Source organism: Piliocolobus tephrosceles, chromosome 6, assembly GCF_002776525.5.
Source record: "Piliocolobus tephrosceles isolate RC106 chromosome 6, ASM277652v3, whole genome shotgun sequence".
In the NCBI taxonomy this organism is placed as follows: Eukaryota; Metazoa; Chordata; class Mammalia; order Primates; family Cercopithecidae; genus Piliocolobus; species Piliocolobus tephrosceles.
Genome location: NC_045439.1, coordinates 1,960,295 through 1,965,924, shown reverse-complemented (window position 1 = coordinate 1,965,924; position 5,630 = coordinate 1,960,295). Strand labels below are relative to the sequence as shown.

General features: G+C 51.8%; 1 protein-coding gene across 1 annotated transcript in view; it reads right to left on the bottom strand.

Annotated features, from left to right (window-relative positions):
• ATP5MPL (ATP synthase membrane subunit 6.8PL) overlaps positions 1–5,002 on the bottom strand; it is a 13,626-nt gene extending 8,624 nt beyond the window's left edge. Inside the window, exon 1 of the mRNA XM_023205747.1 lies at positions 4,900–5,002. The gene's annotated coding sequence lies outside the window, so the exon portion shown is untranslated. The remainder of the gene's footprint in view (positions 1–4,899) is intronic.
• Positions 5,003–5,630: the final 628 nt, after the last annotated feature.

Sequence of the window (5,630 nt, the reverse complement as noted above, 5' to 3'; positions counted from 1 at the left end):
CAGGATGGTCTCGATCTCCTGACCTCGTGATCCGCCCGTCTCGGCCTAAAATCATGCTTTTTATTACTTTTACAATTTACTCTCGCAGGGCGTGGTGGCTCACGCCTGTAATCCCAGCACTTTGGGAGGCCGAGATGGGCGGATCACGAGGTCAGGAGATCGAGACCATCCTGGCTAACACGGTGAAACCCCGTCTCTACTAAAAATACAAAAAATTAGCCGGGCATGGTATCGGGCGCCTGTAGTCCCAGCTCCTCAGGGGGCTGAGGCAGGAGAATGGCGTGAACCCGGGAGGCGGAGCTTGCAGTGAGGCGAGATCGCACCACTGCACTCCAGCCTGGGCGACAGAGCGAGACTCCATCTCAAACAAAACAAAACAAAACAGTTTACTCTCTACTATAGACCCCAAATTAGATGCCCTCATTTTCATTTTAATATGCTTTTTAACATCTGAAGTGGTCTATTAAACTACAGTCAAATAGCTGTGAGGAATGACTAGATCTAAGCACTTCTTATTTCACTTGGAAGCTGCTTTGGCTGGGTGTGGTGGCTCATGCCTGTAATCCCAGTGCTGTGGAAGGCCGATGTGGGAGGGTCACTTGAGTCCAGGAGCTTGAGACTAATTTGGGTAACATAGGGAGACCCAGTATCCACAAAACATAAAAAATTAACCAGGTGTGGTGGTGCTTACCTGTCTAATTTTTTATGTTAGTCACAGCTATTGGGAGACTGAGGTGGGAAGACTGCTAGAGCTTGTGTGGTTGAAGATGCAGGCAGCCGTGATCACACCACTGCACTGCAGCCTGGGTGACAAAGTGAGACTCTGTCTCAAAAAAAAAAAAAGAACGAACGAACGAACTGTGCGTTGGCTGCGACCTGTAATGCTGCCTCCGCCCCGCCCTCCCTGTGCCCACACCTGAGCCCCACTCACTGCTCCTTTCACATCACTACTCAGGCTCCAAGGATCCGACTGCTTGGCCGCGTTCTCCCTTTCCCACACTTCGCAGCTCTGCCTGTCAGCTTGACAGCACTGAATCCTTCACAAGCCCAACCTAGTCAAAGGTCAATGGCGGCCCTCAAATCACCGAAACACTTGGCAAATGTGCACTGAGCATGTACTAGGTGCCAGACATTGTTTTAGGAGCTGAGAAACAATAAAGGGTCAGGATATCTGGGAGAGGAATCCTCGGCATCGGGAGAGACTCTGAGGTCAGAATGAACTTGGAGAGCTGGAAGGAATAGGGAGGCCACGGTGCCAGATTCAAATCCTGGCTGTCACTTCCTGGCTAACTTAAACCGCTTAAGTTTTCTCATCTGTAAAACAGGGATAAAAACAGGATCCACCTCAAGGGGTTGTTATGGAGAATAACATAGAGTAACTCTATGTCAAACGCTGAGTGTCTGGTACTGTGTATTAAATACTTGTTACATAAAGTACCAGGGCCTTGGAGGCTAGCATAGAGTTTAGCTTTTATTCTAAAACTGTTCTCTAAATTTAACAACTTTTTTTTTTTTTTTGCTTTAGGGTTTTTTTGTTTCCTGTGTTGACAATATCATGAAGAAAATTTAGTTCAGAATCTGGAACTGGCCTGGATGGATTTGAGGGCAGCTGGTGGGGGCTGCAGAGCCCCTTCGATTCCTTCCCCACTGTGGGAGCTAAGCTACTGGACACAGGAGCACCACAGGGCACTGAACCAGGAACTAAGTTAGTGTCTTGAGTCAGGCAAGAATGGGGAGGCCAGGCCAGAGCCACCGCAGGGACTGCCCTGATGTGGTTAGTTCTGTTTCCATCCCTTTAACAGCATTTTAAAAGTGCTTTTCATACTTACTTCCTACGCTGCTTTCCACTCCTATAAAATGGGTACTTGGGGAAAGCTGCCCAAGGGTCCGCGGCAGGTTAGCAGGACTGCACTCACACCAGATCTGTACGTCATGCTCGCGATGACGAGAACCTGCCTCCAACACCTGCTTTCCTGCTCTTCCCTATGAGAGGACTTATTTAGGCAAGGATGGTCGTGAAGGCTGGCCTGAGGTGTGACCTTGCAGGATGTGACTGTGTCCTTCTCCTGGAACACCTTGCAGATAGTCCGCCCGCAAATTTCCTGTCCTCAAACTGTACTTGAATGCTCTGACAGAGTGTGAGGTTCCAAGAAACCAACAGCCCTGCTTTGGGAATATGTCAGAGATGATCCAAACAAGACCCAGAGGTTTCTGGAAACCCCAGACTAGAAGAGTTCAGAGGCATGGAGTGAATCCCTCTCTCTCCGCAATGACTGGGAAGGAAGCATTCTACAGGACCAATGGGTCTGGAAGCCTGGGAATCCTGGGCTCCAACACCAGCTCTCCCTGGTCAGCTCTCAACTTTGGGCAAGTCCCTTTAGCTGTTGTTTCAGAGGTTTCTTTTTCTGTGAAACATGGATACCTCCACCTGCCCCCACAGGGCTGTCAATGTAATTCAGAGAGGAAACCTAAAGGACACAGCCTAGTGCCTGGTATGGAATAAAAACCCAGAGAACGGGCTGGGCATGGTGGCTCACGTCTGTAATCCCAACACTTTGGGAGGCCAAAACGGGCAGATCACTTAAGGTCAGGAGTTCGAGACCAGCCTGGCCAACATGGCGAAACCCTGTCTCTACTAAAAATACAAAAATTAGTGGTGGTGGGCACCTATAATCTCAGCTACTCGGGAGGCTGAGGCAGGAGAATCGCTTGAACCTGGGAGGTGGAGCTTGCAGTAAGCAGAGATTGCACCACTGCACTCCAGCCTGGGCAACCAGAGTGAGACTCCCCCCAACCCAACAACAACAACAACAACACCAAAGAATTCAGTGAATGATCACAGCAGTAACAGAATTGATACAAATATCCAGTTGATGGCTATAATTAATACTAAGCCACTGGGATTCTAACAGAAGGAAGACTTAAAAATGATGCCCTCATTTAGGCCAGTTAAGGGCTTCGGACAGAGCAAGGTCAGATGAGGGTCTAGAAGGAAAAGGGCAAAGTAAACTGGGAGGGTACGATGGCTACGGTAAGAAGGGACTAAAGAAACTGAGTCATCCTGACATTTTGCTCGGGGCCCAGGCACCCTAGTATGATCTCCTTACAAAATTACCCTTGGTCCCCAGTGCAACAGGGGCCTGCTATACAGTAGCTTGCAAATACCTTTCCCCCTCCTTTCCCCTTGACTTTAGTTGCCATATTTGCCTGTACAAGTGACATGTTCCCAATACATACTAAAACGAGGGCCCCTACTTTTTTTTTTTTGAGATGGAGTTTCACTCAGTCGTCAGGCTGGAGTGCAATGGTGCTATCTCGGCTTACTGCAACCTCCGCCTTCCAGGTGCAGACGATTCTCCTGCCTCAGCCTCCCGAGTAGCTGGAACTACAGGCGCCCACCGCCACACCCAGCTAATTTTTGTATTTTTAGTAGAGATGGGATTTCACCATGTTGGCCAGAATGGTCTCCATCTCTTGACCTCGTGATCCGACCGCCTCGGCCTCCCAAAGGGCTGGGATTACAGGCGTGAACCGCCGTGCACAGCCGGCCCCTACTTTCTTTCTTTCTTTTTTTTTCTGAGACAGAGTCTTGCTCTGTCACCCAGGCTGGAGTGCAGTAGTGCGATCTTGGCTCAGTGCAACCTCCGCCGCCCGGGTTCAAGAGATTCTCCTGCCTCAGCCTCCTGAGTAGCTGGGAAGCTGGGACTACGGGTGTGTGCCACCACACCCGGCTAATTTTTTGTATTTTTAGTAGAGACGGGGTTTCACTGTGTTAGCCAGGATGGTCTCGATCTCTCGGCCTCGTGATCGTCCCGCCTCGGCCTCCTAAAGTGCTGGGAATACAGGCGTGAACCACCAAGCCCGGCTATATGTTCCCAATATATAATAAAACGAGGGCCCCTACTTTTTTTTTTGAGACGGAGTTTCACTCGGTCGTCAGGCTGGAGTGCAATGGCGCGATCTCGGCTCACTGGAACCTTCGCCTCCTGGGTGCAAGCGATTCTCCTGCCTCAGCCTCCCGAGTAGCTGGGACTACAGGTGCCTGCCACCAGGCCCGGCTAATTTTTATATTGTTAGTAGAGACGAGGTTTCACCATGTTAGCCAGAATGGTCTCCATCTCTTGACCTCGTGATCCACCCGCCTCGGCCTCCCAAAGGGCTGGGATTACAGGGGTGAACCACCAAGCCTGGCCGGCCCCTACTTTCTTGAGTCCATTCTGCCCAGGAACATTTCCTAGCTGTGTGTGTGTGTCAGTTTTGCAGCACCAGACCTTTTAAAAATCCATCTTATTCACAGGTCAAACGTGTGTCTACTGTATCCACTTAAGTCTGCAAAGTTTTGGCACATTACATTAAGGGCAAACTATTACCGGACACTGGAAATGGGAAATGTCTGACCCGCGAGTTCCATACAATTTCAATCACCATCATACGATCTCTTCAGTTTCCCTGTTGCCTCACCCAAGTTGTCACGTACAGCATAACGGGGAGGACAAGCGTGGTGCAAGGAACCCTGAGTTATAAAGGAGAGAAGGGACTGGATGTGGAGTCAGAGTGCTTGGCTTGGACTCTGACTTCTCTAACTCTGCGTAGCCTCCGGGTTAGGCGGCTGGACCTCTCAAGGCCAGGGGACGCTCCCCGTCAAAAGCGTGGGAGAATACAGGCGCACCGAGCGCGTTAACGCCAAGGAGGGAAACGCGGCGCAGGCCTAGGCGATGCTTCTCTCTGGCAACCGACCCTGGCCTGTCTCCCTTTAGAGAAGGGGAGGCCGGGCGGAAAACCAGGCGTGTGCCGGCGGAGGGGTGGGACCCCAAGGTCACCTGGGGCCAAGGCGGCTTCTCGCCCTCCCGCCCCCGCCATCTCGCACCTCGGGGGCCCGGTCTAGGTCCCCGCACTCACCTTGGCGCAGGACAGACGCCTCGGAGCGCACCACAAACCTGCAGCCGACTCAGAAAGGTCACCGAGCGCGCACGCGCGCGCAGGGGCTGCCGGGAAGGCGGAAGCAGTAGCTACGCCGCAACGACAGAGTGCCTCCCCAGCGGCGCCTGCGCACCACAGCGCCCCCGGCGGCCGCCTGGTGCCGCAGGCAAGAAGTGGCGGGGACAGGATGCGTTAGGGGTGTGCCCGCGTGTGTCACCGTGGGGTGGCTAACCCTCTACATCTTCCCATGACTGATGGGTTTCCTGGGACGCAGGACCTTCAACGCTGAAACTAGGAAAGTTCTACACAAACCGGGAGGGTTGGTTAACCTAAAGGACCCTCTTTACTGTTATGTTAAAGACTAAGTCTCCCATTTCAGTGGTGTGTCTTGCCCCTTTGCATTGTTAATTATTTGGCTCCGCATGTATAAAATATATGTATTTTGAGACGGAGTCTCACTCTGTCGCCCAGGCTGCAGTGCACTGGCACGATCTTGGTTCACTGCAACCTCTGCCTCCCGGGTTCAAGCGATTCTCGTGCCTCAGCTTCCTCAATAGCTGGGATTACAGGCGCCAGTCACCACGCCCAGCTAGTTTTTGTATTTTAGCAGAGACGGGGTTTCACCATGTTGGCCAGACTGGTCTTGAACTCCTGACCTCAGGTGATCCACCTGCCTTAGCCTCCCAAAGTGCTGGGATTACAGGCTTGAG